Source organism: Melanotaenia boesemani, chromosome 17, assembly GCF_017639745.1.
Source record: "Melanotaenia boesemani isolate fMelBoe1 chromosome 17, fMelBoe1.pri, whole genome shotgun sequence".
NCBI lineage: Eukaryota > Metazoa > Chordata > Actinopteri > Atheriniformes > Melanotaeniidae > Melanotaenia > Melanotaenia boesemani.
Window position 1 is genome coordinate 4,774,240 of NC_055698.1, and position 22,537 is coordinate 4,796,776.

General features: G+C 41.7%; 1 protein-coding gene across 2 annotated transcripts in view; it reads right to left on the bottom strand.

Moving 5' to 3' along the window:
- pkib (protein kinase (cAMP-dependent, catalytic) inhibitor beta) overlaps positions 1 to 15,517 on the bottom strand; it is a 42,238-nt gene extending 26,721 nt beyond the window's left edge. The window contains exon 1 of one of the 2 annotated variants that reach the window (XM_041966900.1): positions 15,271 to 15,517. The gene's annotated coding sequence lies outside the window, so the exon portion shown is untranslated. The remainder of the gene's footprint in view (positions 1 to 15,270) is intronic. The other variant, XM_041966899.1, reaches the window with a different exon arrangement.
- Positions 15,518 to 22,537: the final 7,020 nt, after the last annotated feature.

Sequence of the window (22,537 nt, forward strand, 5' to 3'; positions counted from 1 at the left end):
CGGGGAAGACCAAGGACACGCTGGATGGACAACATCTCTTGGCTGGCCTGGGATCACCTCAGGATTTCCCCAGACGAGCTGGCGAATGTAGCCGGGGTAAGAGAGGCCTGGGCTTCCCTGCTTAGGCAGCTGCCCCTGCGACCAGACTTTGTTTTTATTTGCCTCTATGTTTAAATAAATTCTGAAATGGAAAGTAAATCTCCTTAATAAGAGTTATGTGGTCACATGATGATGTCCTGACAGGTAGAAGTTACCTGTGGTACCTACAGTCCAGACTTAAATCTTCTCTTTTCCTTCACTGACTTATTCTTGATTGTCTATGTGCATCAAACATCATAACTGGATTAGAATTATTTGGACAATAATTTGATTAAAGCAAACTGGATCTAATAACAATATAATTGCATTAAATTGGTCTGACCTGGTTGACTGTCTCTTTGAACCGCTTGTAGATGTGAATTTAATAAACTGAATTTAATTGAACTGAAAACAAAGAGGCTTAAAAATAGATCCACCGGTCTGAAGGCAAATGACTCTAATAGGCAAGACAGACTTGTCTGTGACACACTTCAACCACAGGGTGATTCAAAGAGCTTCACAGAATACAAGAAAAACAGAAGAAAAAGGAAAAAAGAACATTGGACAAAAACAGTATTAAAACATGATCAAGTTTAAAAATTCCAGCTTAAAAGAACCAGATGCAAATCTGGACTAAAACCTGGTGAAATGCAGCAGAGAACAGGTGAGTCTTTTACCTGGATCTAAATGAAGTAATATATTGTCATCGACTGTATCAAATGCAGCCCTGAGGTCCATTAAGACTAAGACTGTATTCAAACATATGTCATTAATGACTTTGGTCAGAGTAGTGTCAGTGCTGTGGTGCTGTCTAAAACCTGACTGGAAAACATCATAGCAGTTGTTTTGTGTTAAAAAGTCATTTAGCTAATAAAAACGGCTTTTTCTATGATCTTACTTAAAAACAGAAGATCTGAGATCGGCCTGTAGTTGTTCATTTGTGTCTAGATTGTCCCTTTTTAGCAGAGGCTTGATTACAGCTGTTTTTAGAAGCTCTAGGAAGATGCCAGAAATTAACAAGTTCACAATCTGTACCAGATCTGGCTCCAGAGTCTCTGAAACCTTTTTAAACAACTCTGTGGGCAGAATGTCCAAACAGCAAGATGAGGAGTTCAGCTGATGTAAGATGCCCCCCACGTCTTTTCTGCTAATGGGATTAAACTGTCATGGTATTTAAACTGGTGTTCATGGACACTGTATGTCTCCTGAACCTGCTGCTGATGTTGCTGTTAACCACACACACACTGATTGTAGACTGACCTAAAACCCAAGTTAGCATGTCTATGATACAGTTTTAAGGCCCATTTATGCTGGACGCAGAAGACGGACACAGACGAACAGACATTTTCATCCGTCTTCTGCATCAGTTACATGCATAACAAAAAAGCAGAAGAACAATGAAGATGAGCACAACAGCTGTTGTGAATAGAACATTTCGTGAGTTTTTGAATAAAGACTATATGCAAGTGTTTAGGGCATGCTGGGCATTTGGAAACAACTTTATAGCGACGCATTACCACTGCTTAACGGTGTCTGAAACAGACGCTGGCTTGCGGGACTGAACTCTGAACTCAGCACTGCCCACTAGTGGAGGAACTGACTTAACATTCATGGCAACGCTACAGATGCATGGAAGCATGAGGATGACAACGTATGATGACGTATGATGACCTTCGAAACGGACCTAGCTCTTTACGTACATAAAGAGCATAAATGGGCCTTTACACCTCAAGCAGTGTCTCTCATGTCTTTTTTCTTAAAGCATCACTAAGTTTTTAACCTAAAATTCTGTGACTCATTTTGATGGCGCACTAATATTTACTTTGTCCACAGCCTGAAGATGGTTGAGCGGCATATACGCAGGACCCGGAGGGAACTGTAAGCTGGCTGTGGGACTGGAATACTCTGTACGCATGTATACAAATTAAGGACACACATGGAACAACAATGGAGGACGTTGAGCTCATGATTTACATGCTTCTTAGTTTAATGCCAGCGTTGTTATCCACCTTAGGGTTTTTAAGATGGCGGGGTCAGGAATCGCTCTCATGACTCATCCCATGATGTCAAATTCTCATCAATAGTGGCCTGCTATCTCCACATGTCATGGTTTTCTGCCCAGCTCCGCACCTTCAAACCCCGACAGAGCAGGTGGTAAACATGTATCTACTCACCCCAGGAAAATCCTGATAGGAACATCTACAAATCAGGAGGGGTTCTGGGCTGGGCTAAGTGGGTACTAGTGGGAAAGAACCATTACTTTGGGATTGATATAACCTCTGAAAACACATCATCACTGGTCCTTTAGAAAGTGAGACCAGTTCGAGCATCTTTACTCTGAACGTGGGGACGATAATGATGATGATGATGACGAGAGCCAAGCCGTCTGGTCCTGCCTGCTGCCCAAGGCCAGTTACAGCAAAATAATGCAGCGTCTTCATCACCTTCACGTCAGCCTTTACCTCAGCTGTCACTAAGTCCAGCCAGTGGCAGAGTACTCTGCTCATCGGTGGGGTCGTTGCTCTTCACTTCCCCCCTCGTCTCACTGTGGATGTTTTTAAAGCTCCAGCTTCCTGCAATGCTTGATGAGGATGAACAGTGAGGCTTCACCACAGCAAATACGACCCTTGTGCAGCACATTCATCCAGGGTGTCTGGTCTTTGTGAAGCGACCGCATCCCCCTCCCTCCCTGTAGCCGGGGTATTAGTCAGTCCGTAAGACTGTGGGGGCTGAGGTCAGATACTGCAGAAGAAAGGATGTTGACACAGCCAGGGCAGACACGACAAGTTCTAGATGAATAAATAATGCCTGGGATTAAGTCCCTCACTATTTTTAGTCCCTCTTACTCTGTGATTATTCCTTCTCCCACTTTTCCCTTCCACTGTTATCCTAAAGCTTAACGTGCACTAGCTGCCATGGAAACCGCTGCATTGTTACAAAGACAGCTATATAGTGGAGGAGGGGAGCCAGCAAGGAGGAAGACCAGCTTTCATAGGAGCTGCATTGTTGCTATTATCATTGTTTTGTCTGCTCATGGAGATATGTTATCACATTAGATGTGGGGAAGCTGGGATCAGTGCTACGTAATGATGACAACATAAATATACCTCAACTGGAATAGCTGGAAATATTGTCTAGAAATTTACCTGATTAGTAAAACCTGATTCAGGAAAAAAAAAAGGCTGTTATATGTGAGATGCTATAAAATACATGCGGTGCAAATTTATTTGCATAAAATAGCATTTTTTTTCAAGGTGAAAGATAGAAGCAGGTTGCGCTCATCACACTGTTCACTAGGTGCACAGAAGGTCATGCATATGCACGGCAGCTCAAGTCTGCTTGGTTTTTCAGTTTTTCTTCCTGAGCAGCGGCAGTAAAACGCCACAGAGAAACAGCACTGTGACACTGATCCAATGAGACAGCGCAATAGCAGCCTCCCCTCAGATCTCACAAGCATCCCAGCAGACCTTCACCAAGCCCTTCCTCTTCCTCCTCCTCATCCTCTTACCACAACTGCCTGCTTTCATGTTTCAGAAGCCAGAAAAAGAATCAGGTTTTTGCTCTGTAGATCATTGGCTTCGGGGGGGGAACAGTCAAGGTCTTCTGCTACAAGTGTGGTCAAGAATATTTAAGTGTCTTCTTTTTATGTGTCTTTAAACCAGGAAACCACACGACTGCTGCATGTGTTTCCAGTTTAGAATCTATAAACCATATACTGGGGGATTTTCAATTTTTTTTTTTTTTTTTTTACACCGTATCCTGTCCAGCATCATCCCAGCAGAATGATGGTCTGGCTGCTGTGTTGTATTTTCACTGTATATACAGTACAGGTTGTTCATTGGTTTGTATATTTTTTAAATTTCTTTCTGATGCTAAGAGTAAAAATGAAAATTTTAAGTGTATTGCATGATGACAAACAATTCTTCCTTCTTATATTAATGCTGGACCTGGCTGGACAAACAAAGGAAGGAATAAAGTGAAAGAACGAAACAGAAACAAAAAAGACAGTAAAACAAAAACAAACAACATGTGTAAAGAAAGAAAAATCACCCAACAGCCTCTGCAGGAAAACAAAGCAGACAATCATCAGGAGGAGTGGATGTCAGCAAGTATGTAAAAGCATCAATCTTTATTTCTAAAGCACTCGTCATACAAACAATGCAACACAGAGTGGTTCACCTGGTAACAGTCCTATCTTTACCATCCAAATCTCCCAGATTAAGGTCACACAGGCGATCCCCATCACCAAGGCCGACTCCATGCGCATTGCTGCCAGCGATACCACACATTAACGATAGCGTTTCCCCTACCGTTACGAAGGCGGGGCGCCCCGCCCTCCCTACCAGACCCACCTTCACGCCTAGAAGGTCAAGCTCATTCATCTTGATCAGGTTTTCTAAACAGCGCCAGTTCAGGTAGAACCGGTTTCTACTTTGTTCTTTAACTAAACAGTCTGATGTTATTTATCTGATTTCCATGGCAGCAGGCCAGAGCTGCTCTCAGAGCTTCGCTCTGATATGACCACACACACACTCGTACACACAGGTGAGTACACCTCTGCTGTGCCACATTCAGAGCACGTCGGAAAACACGTCACCCAGCTGAAAATCAGACCCAGATATCAGCGTTTTTTAAACTCTACCAGGAGGAGACGGACACCTTCGGTCCAGCTTCCCAAGTTTTTCTCCTGCTGTGGAGCCGAGAACATCGTGCACATCGCGGGAAAGTGCATATCGCAGGAACGTGAACGGCTGAACCATCATTGTAGTGATTTCTAATCTTATTACAGCTTAAATGGATCCAATATTTTTTGTAGGTTTTATTAACATCAACACGTTATCTGAGGTCTGAACTCTGAGAACATTTAGAGCAGTTGAACTGAATGGAACAGTTTCATCAGAACATTTAAGAAGTTTCATTTGTTTAAATTGATGTTTTTCTATTTTATCACCACATTTCAGTCATTAATGGAAAATGGTTCTGTTATGAAGTTTGGAATTGTGACATGACTTCGCAGCGTGTAGTCATATGATGTTTAAATTGTCACTGTAATGCTGTAATGGGAGGGTGAGCTGTTCATAAAAACCTGTATAATTCTGCAGGTTGTTGATATTTACATCCGGTTTATTAAGCCTGTACGGAAGATAAAAGTATGAAACTATTATATTATTTAGTTTTCATCATGGTATTTAAAAAATGTCATGATATTTGCTGATATGATACGATTCAATAAAGATTTGATTTGACCACGGAGGACGTCGTGTATGTGGTGGCGTTTCTGTCTGTCAGCAACATAACTCAAAAGGTTATGTCTGGACTTTGATAAAATGTTCAGGAAATTAAATAAAAGAATAAGTGATTAGATGAACCAGATCACCGCCTGGATCCAGGATTTTTTTAAAGATTCTTCTACTATGGAGAGATAGAGTTCATTTAGCCATTACAGCTTCTAACTCATCAGATAATGCCCAGAATCATTGGTTAAAATCATTGGGTGACAAAAAGTGTCAAAAATATAATTAACCAAAAATACATTTTTTTCTTACAGAGTGATATTACACTACAGAGAAAGCTTCAAAACCAGCTAAAAAAGGAGCTCAAACTTGCAAAGTGCAGGTACAAGGACCAGGTTGAGAGAATGTTCAGTGCAGGCAGCATGGAAGGGGGGCGAAATCCATGATGGGGATGCCACCAAAGAAATGTCATGTCTCCCTAAATGGAAGGTCTGGTCTGGCATTCTCTAATGAACTGAACAGGTTTTTTGAACCATTTTAACATCTGTGATTTTAGTGAAGAATTGTGTGTTTTCAGAAATATTATCTCTTCTCAGAGCAGTGTTGTCAAAAGGAGGAGCATTGTTAAACTCTTTTGTGGAGTTAAGGAGAGGAAAAGTCCTGGTCCTGATGGCATTGGAGGGCAGGTCCTTGAAAACTGTGCTGTCCAGCTGGCAGATATATTTATTTTTATTTTTTCAACATCCCTCCAGCTTCATTAGGTCCCTTCACTCTAGAAAGATTCTATCATTGTTCCGGTACCCAAATCTGCATCTCCCAAAACTCCTAACGACTTCCGATCTGTTGCACTAATTTCCCTGGTCATGAAGTCATTTGAAAAAATTGTCAAGGATTCACTTCTGACCTGGGTCCAGGAAAATCTAGACCCGCTGCAGTTCGCTTACAGGTCAGGCAGAGGTGTTGAGGATGCAGTAGGCTCCCTGCTGAATTTAGTTTTAACCCACCTTAAGGGAGGCAGGTCCTTCACTCGTCTTTTATTCGTTGACTTTTCATCTGCCTTTAGCGGCATTCAGCCACATGTTTTAGCAGAAAGATTAACAGACTCCCATAACATTGATTCTGGTCTTGTAGCCTGGCTGGTCAACTTTTTAACAGATTGGCCACAACGTGTCGGAGTTAATGGTGTTCTGTCAGACACCCTCACCTCTTCCACTGGATCCCCCCAGGGCTGCGTCCTCTCACCTTTTTTATTCATTTTATATACAAAAGTTGCCGCAGCCAACATGTAGGTCAGAATATTGTTAAATTTGCGGATGACTCAGTTATCGTATCCTTGCTGAGCAGTGATGACCCTGATCACAGACCTGTAGTGAAGGAATTTACCGACCGGTGTAGGTCATCTTTTTTAAATATTAACACCAGTAAAACAAAAGAAATGTGCATTTCCTTTTGGAAAAATCTGCCAAACATTTCTCCAGTGAGCATTGAAAACCAAGCAGAAGAGGTGGTTAACACTTATAAATACCTGGACACCCACCTTCATGTCGACGCTGTGTGCAGGAAGCTCACCAGCGCATGTATTTTTATCGAAAGCTTCAGAGTTTTAATGTTGACAGGACTTTTATACAAATGGTTTATTCTTGTTTTATTAAATCCCTTTAAACTTTTTTCTTTTATCTGTTGGTATGGCTTCCTATTCCTACAAAACAAGAACAGATTGCAGGGGATTGTAAGACTGTGTGGGGAAATTACAGGGATCTCCCTGAACGACCTCTTAGTCCTGTATCAAACCAGAGTGCTAAACAAGGCCCATTCAGCCCTTGCAGATCAAAGCCCCTCTTGGCTCCTGAGCTCCTGCTACTTCCATCAGGGTGCAGGTACATCCAAGAAGCAAGACTAATAGACATAAATATTCTTTTGTCCCTGCAGCTATCACCCTGTTGAATAAGCTGAGTAAGTAACTCTATTTTTCTGTTTTTATTTTTTTAACTATATATCATAGCCCTTTTAGAAGTTTATTGCTGTTTGTATGATTGCGCACTGACTGATTGTTTTACTGTTTGCTGTACAACAAATCACCCTCACGGGATAATAAAGATTCCTTGATTCTTGATTCATATGTTATATGCAGCAAACCTCAATTGGTTGATCAATAGTATGACTTGCTCAGCAACTGGCATCCCCTGCTAGCAACACACTGGTTCTGCAGGTCTTTGGAGGTCTGAGAAGCTGATTTTCACTCCTCCGTGGTCAAACTGGTCATTCCTAAAAATGAACAGCTGAGCTATGAGCTTATTTCCCACAGGCCAGTACAGGTGGTAGTGTTGGCTTACCATTGGCTAGATGGGTAGCTGACTACAGAAAGGACACGCCCACTGATTCCTTTTACTCCACATTACCATCTAATCAAGTTAGCGTTCGCAGTGATGTTTGTAAAGATTCTCTGTGTCAATGCAACAGATTCAACTAGACAGACCTACCTGCAAACCTTCTTAAGAGTGGATTATGGACAGAGTTGTTTTAGTAAAACAATGGAATTATGTACAATTTAAAACTTTAGCTTTTAATATTATGGTGGATATTGTTGGTGTGTGATTTAATGATATGGTGTAATGAACTTAATGTGCAATAACAAGAAGCCCTTACATGAGAAGAGGCTGACAAATGGCCAAACATTAGCAATTAAGAAACAGAGTGAGCAGCTTTTCATGAGGGTCAATCAGAACAAAACAGCACCAGCAATTTACAGCAATTAGCACAGCTGACTGAAAGCTGCAGAGAATGGCTGGAAAGCAGGGCTGGCGGAGGTCCCGGGGCAAAATACAGAGCATGACAACCAGAGTAGACCGTTCAGAGAGATGCATGCACGTCATGTCCAGCTTTACCTCAGATGATCAACTAATCTTCAACATAGACCACAGAATAAAGTCAAGCACACACTGTCCTAATCCTGCAGAGCGTCCTGTTTGTCAAGCAAGAGGCCAAACTTACTGCCCGGTGGGCTGAACTTACTGCCCGGTGGGCTGAACTTACTGCCCGGTGAGCTGAACTTACTGCCCGGTGGGCTGAACTTACTGCCCGGTGGGCTGAACTTACTGCCCGGTGGGCTGAACTTACTGCCCGGTGGGCTGAACTTATTGGTCCGGCACTGAGGCTCAGTCTCATGCCACTAGACTCATACAGCATGAGAATCTACAACACATTTCACACTTTTATCCAATTGCTTAAGACTTTTGACTTTATTTACACAAATGCTGATAAAATATTTATCTGACAATTAAAATGAAAGTCTATAACCTTATAAAATAAATCCAGTAAACATTCTGACATACATATACAGGCTGAAGGTTAATGGAAAGTAAATCCTGAAATGATCAAAGGTAAGTAAAGGTTTAAATGAGGTGCCATGCAGGTCAGCAGATTCATTTTATTCATCCCCTAAATGGGAAATGGCTTCAAAACCACCATCCTTTTTCCAAACGCATTCAGCCGCTGTCAGCCTCAGCCTAACCCTGGTAGCTGAAGTAAGGCAAGGAAATCTGCCCCATGTAAAGCATAAATGATGGCGGTAGGACGGCCTTCGCAGCCATCGCATCAACATTTCAGTCTATAGCTATTTGTTTGGACCAGAGAAACCAAGGCCGTCCTGGAGCTCGGACTCGATCCGGAGGAGACCGTGGTGTCAACAGTGATGCTGTTACAGCACCGGCTGCTCCTGCACCATGGCCAACACTAACCAGCTAATTGGGCCTCAAATACTAAACGTCTAATTAGGCCACACATCAGCAACAACCATCAGACAGGCGCACCAACAAGAGAAAATTTTACCTCCATCCATCCATCTATCCATTGTAACTTATGACCAGGCAGGTCTAAGATGCACACTGTAAATCACTTCTTCAGTTAAGCCCAGGCATGGTGTTCAGGTCTGGGAAACACTGCCCATTTAATTCACAGCAGGACACATGCACCAACAACAGGCTCAACAGAGGAGAGGTAACACACTAAAGGGGCCGGTGGGGACCCCCAAGTGGTCACGAGATCATTTCAGACGGTCTCCAGATATTTCTTGCATGCCCCAAAATTTAGCTGATTTGGGGCATGCAGGCGCCTTGTCACAGTGGTGAACCACCAAAAATCCCAGCTACAGTGGACATTACTGTAAACGTACCAGAGTTTGCCAAATTTAGCTATTTTTCATCCCTGGACTAAGAAAAACTACAACACAGGACAGCAAGATGAAATATTACATCTATACACACCACAATAAAGATAAAAGTGACAGATACAGTAAACAAAGTCTAAAAATGATAACCAATAAGTTGAAGTACTCGGACATCTACTCTTATAGTGAGGTAAGAAGATGGTGATGAGGTCAGAACAGGGAACACATACTATTAATATGAACGCTGCAGGGGAGGAACATAAGTTGTATAAATGATGGACGAAGCCATCTGCTATCAGACATCAAGTCCAAGTGGTCCTGGTGAGTCTTCTGAAAATCATTTCTTCATTCAGTTCATTATATATATATATATATATATATATATATATTTATATATATATATATATAAATATATAAATCTTTCATAGTGCACCTTTAAACAGAGAATGAAGGCTCTTGAACCCATCAGAAAGGGGAAAAAGAAAAAAGGTGTGATAGAGTGATATTATCAAGCTGAAACTTCAGCAGATAAAGGTTTTTAATGACCATGCTGGTGTCTGGATGAAGCCATGATGTTTTCATCCTCCTTCCTTCTAACCTGCTGGCTACTATCAGATATCTATAAGAGGCAAAAGTCCCCCATCTTTCCTGGTCTGAAATGTGCCTCTCTGCAACCTGTCACCGACGATTTCACCACCAGGCCCTGAATTAAATTCCTATGGACCGTGAGTTTTAATGCCACCATGAGGATGCAGACAGAAACTTGCCAGCCTAAATTCTCCTCCTTCATTATTCCTCTGTATCGACCGTTGACCTATGAGAATGTAGGCCAAGATGCTGCTTCTGTAAAGCCCATTGGCCTTTACTGCAACCTATGTGCTGGCTGACGCTACTTTCATCTTTCTGCTATTAAAATATCTCTGTCAGTCCTTTCCCACCTGGCTGTGGAGGACGTAAGAGGCAGTAGGCGTGATGGGAACAGTGGAGCAATATTAGACTGTTCTGACCTTCACCTCTCTCTGCACATAAGTGACATAGGATGGTTCCTCTGTGGAGACAAAGGCTTTATTGTAATTCCCAGGGCATCCACCCAATCCCCGGTTCAGTGTCTGATTGTATCCAGACATACAATAGAGCCAGCTGCTTCACTTTCCCCTGTAATTACCACAAGGAATTCCCTCTGTCCTAGAAACAGGCATCCAAACCAATCTGTCAAATGTCATCCATGTACAGGCCTCATTCTGAGAGGCTGTAAGAACTGCAGCCAAGGAAGTTTTCCAGGCATTTCTATCCCGTCCAGGAGGAGGCTTACAATCCAGTCACTAAATGTAGTTTTATTCAGAGACTATCTGGTAAATCCACAATGATCCATGATAACAGCATTATTTATCACATTTCATCATAAAAAGATCACTATCACTACTATGTTGCTAAGAGACCTCTATTTAGACCTCAACATGATGATGAAGCCACTTCCCATTAAACTTTCCACCAATCAGAGAGCTTAGATTGACGGTAACGTCCAATCAGGAGCAGCCAAAGATCAACCGGTGAGCAGAAAGTTCTATGTGTGTGTGAAAAGAAGAAAAATAATGCTCCTCTATGGCTGGAATAAAGCCAAGAAGACGTTTCTGATGCACGGTGGCGCCACAAAGCAGCTGAGCTGGAGTTGGTTTAGTGAGGATAGCAGGTAAATAGTAGCAGGAATAACTGGAAATGAGGAAAAAGTGGAAACATGGAAATAGTTTCTGTTGTGTGTTTGTCTCAATGCCAATATTTTTTCTCCTGAAAGCCAAGACTTGAGAGAACGATGAGATGAGAAAAGGCTTGTTCACTGTTGATCTGTGTGTTATTTCTACAAAGTTCTGTTGGTAATAAATTCTGCTTTCTTCCTCTGATCGGCCTTTATGCTGCTACATCTATTCATACATTCATTTTACATCATTTTACCTCCCAATCCGACAGCTGAGAAACATGTCTGATGCTGACTGGGATTAAAAATTCAAGCTTCTACAGACTGGTTTATACTGGGATTAAAAACTCCAGCTTCCACAGACTGGTTTATACTGGGATTAAAAGCTTCAGCTTCTACAGACTGGTTTATACTGGGATTAAAAGCTTCAGCTTCTACAGACTGGTTTATACTGGGATTAAAATCTCCAGCTTCTACAGACTGGTTTATACTGGGATTAAAAACTCCAGCTTCTACAGACTGGTTTATACTGGGATTAAAAACTCCAGCTTCTACAGACTGGTTTATACTGGGATTAAAAACTCCAGCTTCTACAGACTGGTTTATACTGGGATTAAAAAATCCAGCTTCTACAGACTGGTTTATACTGGGATTAAAAAATCCAGCTTCTACAGACTGGTTTATACTGGGATTAAAAAATCCAGCTTCTACAGACTGGTTTATACTGGGATTAAAAACTCCAGCTTCTACAGACTGGTTTATACTGGGATTAAAACTCCAGCTTGTACAGACTGGTTTATACTGGGATTAAAAACTCCAGCTTGTACAGACTGGTTTATACTTTTATACTGGGATTAAAAACTCCAGCTTGTACAGACTGGTTTATACTTTTATACTGGGATTAAAAACTCCAGCTTGTACAGACTGGTTTATACTTTTATACTGGGATTAAAAACTCCAGCTTGTACAGACTGGTTTATACTTTTATACTGGGATTAAAAACTCCAGCTTGTACAGACTGGTTTATACTTTTATACTGGGATTAAAAACTCCAGCTTGTACAGACTGGTTTATACTTTAATACTGGGATTAAAAACTCCATCTTCTACAGACTGGTTTATACTGGGGCTCATGTCTCTGTATGTTCAGATGGCCGCAAAGAAAATCTTTAAATTTGTTTAATATCATCAGTTAGAAAATATCAGCTTTAGTCCTTGTTAAAGCAGATCAGCCCAGTATTTGTAAGATCTGAATAGCTTTGATTCTGCAGCCAACTGAAGGCAACACTTACAAAGAAACTCACACATTCAGCTCGTGTCAGCTGTTAACAATGATAGATACAGAATATATGGATTAGCTTCCCCGGACACACCCCAAGGGCGGCAGAGGAAGGCCCCAGCAAAAGCCCCCCTTGGCCAAAGGGCACAGGCCCCGGAGTGCCAAAATTGGTTGCCACCGACCCAGCTAGGACCCGACCATCCATGGCTACCAGAGTGAAGGGCCCCGAAGGGACACCTGTCCATCACCTGCACAACACCTGCACCTGCATAACACCTGCACCTGTAGAACACCTGCACCTATCCAACAATTGCACCTATCCAACAACTGCACCTGCACACCACCTACACCTGTTCACTACCTGCACCTGTCCACCACCTGCACAACACCTGCACCTGCATAACACCTGCACCTATAGAACACCTGCACCTGTAGAACACCTGCACCTATCCAACAACTGCACCTGCACACCACCTACACCTGTTCACTACCTGCACCTGTCCACCACCTGCACAACACCTGCACCTGCATAACACCTGCACCTATAGAACACCTGCACCTGTAGAACACCTGCACCTATCCAACAACTGCACCTGTCAAACAACTGCACCTGTACCTATCCACCACCTGCACCTGCCCAATGCTTGCACCTGTACAATGCCTGCACCTTTCTGATGCCTGCACCTGTCCAACACTGCCCCTGCCCAATGCCTGCACTCTGCCGCTCGGTGCATTTTCATGCTTTCCGTGTGATCTCATGGGTGGTTTCCCTTAAACAATTGAACAGATATTGTGTTGCTGGTTTTTGAGGGAACCAGTCACTGACATTCTTTGCATATTGACTAAATTTGCTCTACGTCTCTTTGGAGATCTTCAATCCGCCACACAAACGACGCTGAATAAAAATTTATCGCGATCATTAAGCACGATAATTTATTCAGCCCTAGGCTGAGCAACCAGCTACGTCTGCCCCCTCCGGGTCAGAACAGATGGGAGGATGCCACCGTCCGCCTGCTCTCCTCTGTTAACGCACCGTGATGCCCGGATCCAGGAAAGAGCTGGATGCAGAGAGAACAGGAAGTTCAGCAGATCATGTCACTTCCTATAAAATATCAACCAGATTAGTTCAGCCAAGACCAGACCCAGTCATATGTCCATGTGAAGAATGTTCTATTTCACCAAATGGTTTTCCTCTTTTGTTCCAGTAACTGACTTACTAAAAATTAATAAAAACCAAGAACATCACATCTGATTCCAATCACATGACCCAGAAACCGTCTCTGCTGTGTGTACAATGTTAATGAGCATCACCATAACTAAACAAACAAATAAAATCAGTAAAATACAAACATAAAAATCCTTGTAATTTCAGACAGGAAGTGGTGTTTATGTCAACAAATCACAGAGAGGCTCTGTGGTGGGAGGATACGGAGGATACGGAGGGTACGGAGGGTACAGAGGATACGGAGGGTACAGAGAAAATGGGGGTACAGAGGGTATGAAATGTTTTGGTTGTGTTTACCCACAATACCATGTGTAGTACCGGCAGGGTGTTGGACATTGTAGTCCACTTCCTGTATGTGGTTCGCTTGGAATGGACCAAGACCTACGGTTTTTATAGTTCAGTTATGCATTCACACCTCCCCAGTCGTACCAGACTTCCCAACCTATTGAACTAGGATTCAGGTCAAAAGCTCTGGTGTGAACGCAAACTGGTACCAGAAAAACTGAATAGAGTACCCAATCATCTAAGACTATGAAGTGAGAATCAACCTAGGAAGTGAGAACGGATCTGATGGAGAAACGGATCCTCCCCAGAACTCAGACCTCAACATTATTAAAGCAGTGTGGGATCATCTGGACAGAGAACAGAAGCTTTGGAAATTCCTACAAGGATCCTGGACAACTATTTCTAGAGGAAGGTTCAGGCTGTGCTGAATAATAAAGTGGTTCCATCATTTCTGCCACCATGACTGAATAAACTGCTGCAGCAACTCCCTGTTTTCCTGCAACATGTAAAACACATCAGAGACTGATACTGAGACGATTTTCAATCATGACCTAACAGGGGAAACATTAAAACCTGAGAGGAGGATTTTCCTGCCTCACCATGGAGCTGAAGACGAGGCATAAGACAGGAGGGGTCCACTGGCTGTAAAACAAACTTGTTTTGGGGCTGAATATTTTTAGCTCCACATTCATTAAAGCATAAAGACTCTGGCTTGTTCAAGGACCTTTAAACACACATGGAACAGATGCCAGGATGATGACATTAAGAGAAAAGATGAGAGGGGTTCACCATTAAAGCCTCAGTCACCTAAGACTCAGACCCTCATGTCCAACCTGAAAGCTCAGAGTGATCATCCAGAAACCTCCACACATCAGAAACTAGCTCCATAACGTCTGGAATGAGGCCTGATGAAGGTGGTTTCACTTCATCACATGAAGGTCACAGATTTCACAGCTTTTAATAAACCAAGACAAATAATCCAGCTGCCACGGAGCTCCCCACTGGGCGCCAGTGGCATTTACACGAAACAGCTGATGCACACGAAGCTTTCAGCTCATGGAGGTGACAGGTAGCTGTTGGAGATCTGAGCCACTCCAGCGACTCCATGACTGGAGCAGGATTATAATCTGACATCATGGGGTTTTATTTATAGGCCCTGTCACTTCCAGTAACCCCAGAATGGCTCCAGCGTGCTTTATCGATTCCTCCCTGCGTCTGTCATTGGCTGTAAGCAGGGAAGCCTCTCTGGTTGCGCGCGGCAGCCGAAAGCGGCGCGTCCTACCTGTGGAGCAGAACAGGTGCGAACACTCACCGAATCAGCGCGCTGCGCAGATGAGGAGGGAAAGAAGAAGAAAGCCGAACCGAGCCTGAAGTTGAATCTAGCCGGCGGCCTCCATCTTCCACGGGGGGAGACGTAGAAGGTGTGGTGTCACAGCAGAGTCCGACCGGACCCGCGGCGTGGGGGGACTGGTGAGGAGCGCTGGCAAATACACGGACGGCTCGAGCGCTTCGCCGCGCGCGCTCAGCAGCAACAGGGAGGAGCGTCAAGATGCACGCGCTCAGTCCGCTGCATGGGGTTGACGTTTCAGTGTAAAAGCTGAGCGGCTGTATGGAACAACATGAGGGCCACGAGACAGACAGACAGACAGACAGACAGACAGACAGAAAGAAAGAAAGAAAGAAAGAAAGAAAGAAAGAAAGAAAGAAAGAAAGAAAGAAAGAATGAATGAATGGGTAAAACAAAGAAAGAAAAATACAAAGCTAAGCTGGAATTAACTTTTGATTAATTGTGCATTTATTTATTTATTTATTTATTTGTTTGTTTAGTTTAATAAAGATATTTATTTCCATGTTTATAAATAAATCTTTTCTTCTTTTTTTTTGGATATTTTTCCATATTTTTATTGTTTATTATTTAATGTATTTATTTTTATTAATTTATTTACCTTATTCTTTGCTATTTCCCGATAAAAATAATTTTTAATAATCTTTTTATTGCATCTTTGGCCCATCGTTTTTAAAAAGGATTATTTAGTTGTTATTTCGCTATAGATTTTTGCTTTCTGTTTGGCCTGAGATTCCCTCCTGGGTTTTGTTTTCTCCCTGGTGGGTCACGTTTCTCTTTTTTTTCTTCTTATTTACTGACATCCCAAGCTGTCAATCATCCGTCTCTGGGCGGAGTTTGTAAAGAACATCAGTGCTTAGACTAGTTCATATGTGATTTATTGTTTTTCTTACATATTTGTCTTTTTCTTTGTCTTTATATTTCCAGCTTTATTTATATATATATATATATATATATATATATATATATATATATATATATATATATATATATATATATATATATATATATATATATATATATATTATTTATCCATCCATCCATGTTCTACCTGTTAGTCCATTTCCAGAGACAGGCTACACTTCATTTCTCTATATATTCCCTTTTGTTTTTTTCTTGTCTAGGTTTTTTTATTGTGCCACTAATCATTCCATAATTATGTAGCTTTGATGGCACTTATTATATTCTGCTTGGAAATGATGACAGACAGTAATACCTGGGCTTTTCTTTTTATTTTGAAGCCACAGATTTACTGTTTCCTGTGATACTTCCTAAAGGTTTGTACCATTCTTCTATTAGCAAGGGGGTGCACCTTGTTTACACTCAGACTGTGAGCAGACTAAATCCCTTCACCTGTCGTTCCACTGAATCCTGTAACTGAGTCATACGTGATGCAGATAATCAGTCTAACCTTTCCTCCTGCACATCTCAGCCTTACTGCAGCTAATCTGATGCTGCACATTTGCTTGACTTTCTTTCTCCTATTTAACTGCAACACGTGAAACACAAAGAGCACAGTTTACCTTTAACCACTACAAACAAGCGGAGAAAGCTCAGATCTACTGCACGCTCATACAGGCTGACTCACCACTGAGCAGTCTAAAGTGGAGTCTAGTGATAGTGTTAAAGAAATGAAAGGAACAGAGAGAATGGCGGCTATCTACAGATTAATGTGGGAACTGTTTGGAAAGGTAACAGGAGGTGGAGGCTGATTGGACTCAGGTGAACTGTCTAAGGATCCATCTCCCTCCTCCTCCCATTGCTTTCAACTCGCTGTCTGACCTTCACAATCACACCTGTTTCACCACTAAAATCCTCATTCAGAAACTAAACTACCATCATGCATCTCGACTCCCACATGCTACGTTAAATGGGCTTTACAGTGATTTTACTCTGGCCTACTCTACGTGGTCGGATAAAAGTCCATGTTTTAGTTAAACATGGTGTCACTGCAGTGAGTATAGATAGATAGATAGATAGATAGATAGATAGATAGATAGATAGATAGATAGATAGATAGATAGATAGATAGATAAATAGATATATTTAAAATAAATAAATGAATCAATAAATAAATAAATAAATAAAATAACTCCTTTTTGAAGAACTAAATAAATAATTTTGCTTTTCATCTCATGAATTTGGAAAAAAAACAAACATGTTTTATTTTTCCAAGTTAAGCAGCATTTCTGAAAAATTCTTCAGGTAGAAACATGCTGACAAACAGCTGCTTCACATGCAGGATGTGGACTTGGACCAAGACCAGCACCAGGACCAGCACCAGGGACCAGGACCCTCACAGGACCACCACCAGGACCAGGACCAGCACCAGGGGCCAACACCAGGACCACCACCAGGAGCAGCACAATGGACCAGGGACCAGCACTAGGACCAGGGACCAGCACCAGGACCACCACAAGAACCAGGACCAGCACCAGGAACGGGGACCAGGGACAAGCACCAGGGACCAGCACCAGAATCAGCACAAGCAAGATTTCTGGAAAATTCTACAGATAGAAAAGTGCTGAAAAACAGCTGCTTCACATGCAGGACCTGAACCTGGACCTGGACCTGGACCTGGACCTAGACCTGGACCCTGACCAGGACTAGGACCAGGGACCATTATCTTCCCACACTTGTTTATGTAGCATTAATGGGAGGAAAGTAAGTAATAAGTAAGAAAAGCCAAACAACTTTAATCCATAAACGCACATTAAATGGCATTACATGGGAGAAAATCCTTCTTGAACTTAAGTGCTTTCTGTCAAATGTGGGCTTTAGAATTCAGAGAAATGATGTCGGAACACGAACAATTAGCAACTGCTGAACGGCTGATAGCATAACACATGCTTATTATATTCATTGTTTTTGCTTTACTTATATGAAGTTAATTGAACTCATTTAAAAATAACTTCTAAAAAAAGCCAAATATTTTTAAATTTCATTTCATTTCAATTTCGGTTAACATTTTAAGAAAAATAGCTACATTAAGTTAACTTAAGGCAAGGCAGTTTATTTGTACAGCACATTTCATGTACAGGACAATTCAAAGTGCTTTACATAAAACAAAGGCATTACAGATATTTAGAATAGTAAAAGGCATCAAAACATAATCACAATAAAATAATAAATTACATTAAAATGATTAAAAGCAAGATATGTTTAAAAAAAAAAAGTTAACAGGCAGATTTCATGCATAGGCGCATGAGAAAAGAAATGTTTTTAACCTGGATTTAAAGATGTCTACATTTGGTGAAAGTTTAATCTCCACTGGCAGTTTGTTCCATTTGTTTGCAGCATAACAGCTAAATGCTGCTTCTCCATGTTTAGTCTGGACTCTGGTCTGGACTAGTTGACCAGAGTCTTTGGATCTAAGAGCTCTGCTAGGTTTATATTCTCTGAACATATCACAGATGTATTCTGGGCCTAAAGTGTCCTCGGGTTTATAAACAATCAGAAGGGTTTTAAAATCTATTCTGTGACTGACTGGAAGCCAGTGTAAAGATTTCAAAACTGGTGTGATGTGTTCAGATCTTTTAGTCCTGGATAAAACTCTAGCAGCAGCATTCTGGATGAGCTGCAGATGTTTAGTGCTCTTTTTAGGAAGTCCTGTTAAAAGACCATTACAGTAATCCAGCCTGGAGGAGTTTCTCCTGGTCTTTCTGGGAGACTAAACTTTTAATTCTGTTGATGTTTCTGAGCTGGTAAAAAGCTTCTTAGTGAAGCTTTGATGTGGCTGCTGAAAGTCAGTTCTGAGTCTATCAACACGCCCAGGTTACGAACTTGGTTGGTGATTTTAAGAGCCCGAGTCTCCAGGTGTTTGCCAATGCTGACCCTCTGCTCTTTGCTATCAAACAGAATAATCTCAGTTTTGTCTTCATTTAATTGTAGAAAATTCTCCTTCATCCAGGTGTTTATTTGCTCCAGACACTGACACAATAAGTCTATTGGACTGCAGTCATCTGGTGACAGAGACACATAAAGTTGTGTATCATCTGCATAACTTTGATAATTAATGCTATAGTTCTGTAATATTTGACCCAGAGGGAGCATACAAGTTGAACAGAAGAGGTCCAAGGACTGACCCCTGGGGGACTCCACAAGTCATGGCCACTCGCTCGGATTCATAGCTGCCGATCGTAACAAAATAACTCCGGCCTTCTAAATAGGACCTGAACCAGTTAAGAACCGCTCCAGAAAGTCCAGCCCAGTTTTCCAGCCTGTGTAACAGGATTCTGTGATCTACAGTATCAAACGCAGCACTGAGATCCAACAGAACCAGGACTGATACTTGACCAGAATCGGTATTCAACCTAATGTCATTTAATACTTTGACCAGAGCTGTTTCAGTGCTGTGATGAGGTCGGAAGCTGGACTGAAATTTATCAAGATTTCCACTTTCATTTAAAAAGTCATTAAGCTGGTGAAATACAACTTTTTCAATAATATTGGAAATAAAAGAGAAGTTAAAGGCAGGTCTATAGTTGTTCATTATAGATGCGTCTAGAGTCCTTTTCTTTAGGAGTGGCTTAATAGCAGCTATCTTTAGTGACTTGGGAAAAATGCCTGATGCCAGTGAGCTGTTAACTATCAGTAGGAGATCACTTTCTACTGAGGTAAAAACTGTTTTTAAAAAGTCAGATGGTTTCATGTCCAGAGTGCATGTTGTTGATTTCAAATGCCAAACTGTTTCTTGTAGGATTTTTAAATCAACCGCTTTAAATTGCGACATGACAGCAGAATTATTTCCAGGTATTAGACACAGACTAGTTTTCTTGTTTGACTGTGTGGAATTAATATTTTGCCTAATTGTTTTAATTTTTTGGCTAAAAAAGTTTGCAAATTGGTTGCATTTCTCAGTGGAAAGGAACTCTGGGCTTATCTGTTTAGGAGGATTTGTCTGTTTTTCAATCATAGCAAACAGAGTGCGAGAATTGTTGACATTCCTGGTAATCATTTCAGATAAATGCAGCTCTCTGGCCTTGCACAGCTCATTGTTATAGTTATGCAGGCTTTGTTTGTACAGCTTATAGCGAATTTGAAGTTTATTTTTCTGCCATTTTCTCTCAGTTTTTCTGCTTTCTCTTTTTAGGCTGGTAACCACAGTGGTGTTTCTCCATGGTGTTTTCTGTTTGCTCAAGTTGCTCTTGATTCTTATCGGTGCAACAGCATCCATTACATTCAAGACTTTCAGATTGAAATGATCCAGGAGTCCATCAACTGACTCTGCACTGGTTGTTGGTAACATAGCTATGGCCTCCACAAACTTAGCACTTGTTCTTTCATTAATGTCCCTCTTCCTAACCGAGGAGCAGGTTGGTTGGACATTCTGAGTGATCAGTAAATCAAACAAAATACAAAATGGTCAGACAAGGCCAAGTCAGTGACCGCAACAGAAAAAATATCAACACCCTTTGAAATAACCAGGTCCAGAATGTGACCTCGAATGTGGGTCGGTTGTTTAACATGTTGCCACAAACCAAACATGTCCAATATGGAACAAAATTCCTTGACATTACCATCCGTCATGTTATCTATGTGAATGTTAAAATCCCCAGTTAAGATGAAATGGTTAAAATCAGTAAAGATAACCGACAATAATTCAGAAAATTCATCAATAAAATTTACACAATGTCCTGGACGTCTGTAGATGATTAGAAATAGGATTTTAGGAATGCCCTTTAAAATAAAACTAAGATATTCAAAAGAAGTAAAATCAGCAAATGAAATTTCTTTACACTGGAATGAATCTTTAAATAAGGCAGCTTCTCCTCCCCCTTTCCTCCCGTTTCCACATTTATTCATAAAACTAAAATGAGGGGGTACTGTTTCATTAAGAACTGTAGCACTTGTGTCTTCTGTTAACCACGTTTCTGTCAGAAAAAGAAAATCTAAACTGTGAGAAATGATGAAGTCATTAACTAACAGTGACTTGTTGGACAGAGATCTAACATTAAGTACAGCAGCTTTATGAAGTTTACACTGGTCTCTGTTGTATTCTGAGTTATACAAGGTACAGTTAACAGATTAGATCGATTCACCCCACAAACTGACCATGTTCGATTCCTTATTTTACTAACACAGGAATCCTACTGGGTCCAGGCTTGATCTCAGAACAGCTGTCAGTAGTAGCAAAACTACAGCAAGGACCCTGAACGCATCATGGCATGTCATCTTTGTTGTGAATTCTGCTGCTCTGGGACCCTCCAGCACCTCCTCCCGTGCCCTGCTCTGCCAGAACAGATGATCGAATAGGAGGATGAGGAGGGGGTGCCCTGTGTTTCTTGGTAGATGGTGGTCGTTGGGGTTCAGACCTGGATAGAGACATCCTTTGAAGACCTTGGGTGATGTGGAGAAGAGGGTCTGGTGAGGGGGGAGAGCTGGGAGTTGATCGCCTCTCTGCTGTGTCCTTCGTTCTTATCTGTACACTCTTGTTCGGGTTTGCCGTCCCAACAGCATGACGCAAGTGTGCACCAAGTAATCTGCATCCAGTTAGATTTGGATCCACACCATCAGGTCTGAATCACTCCTTACAGTTCCAAAATATATTGAAGTTATCAATGAACTTTATCCCATGGGTGATACATGCGTTTAATAACCATGTGTTCAGGCCAAGAAGTCTACTGAAAAGTTCAATTCCTTTACCCGCTGTAGGAATGGGTCCTGAAATGTAAACATGGTGCTCCAAACTGACACAGTCTCTCCAACAGCAGAGAAAAGTCTTTCTTTAGGATCTCTGAGCCAGTTTTCCTCCTCAGAATATCAAAAGACCCTGTGTGGACAATAATCTTCATACCATCTGGATGTGAAGACAGAATGGTCGGCAACATCTCTGTCAGTTCCCTGACTGATGGATCAAAAAGTGTTAGATTTTCCATCTTTGCCATCCTCACATGCTGGTATAGAGTCCCCAATCAGAATTGTGTCTATTTGTTTTTGTGTGGAGGCACCGATAGCTTCTCTAGTCCTCCTGTTTGTGGAATTTTGGCCTCTCCTCCTGGTCTGGTTAGCCCTGGGCTGAGTTTTAGGGCTATTTCTTGAGTTTTTATTGATCCTTGCATTACTCCACATTCGACATGCCTTCGCGTATGAAGATTTGACTCAATCCATTTGACAACTCAGTAGCTTGTACAGAAGCTACAACAGAGTCAATAAATTCTTCATTCACACGAATGTCTTGCAGTGTTTCAATCCTCTTATCCAGCTGTGTTATCCTCAAAGAAAGTTGCTCACA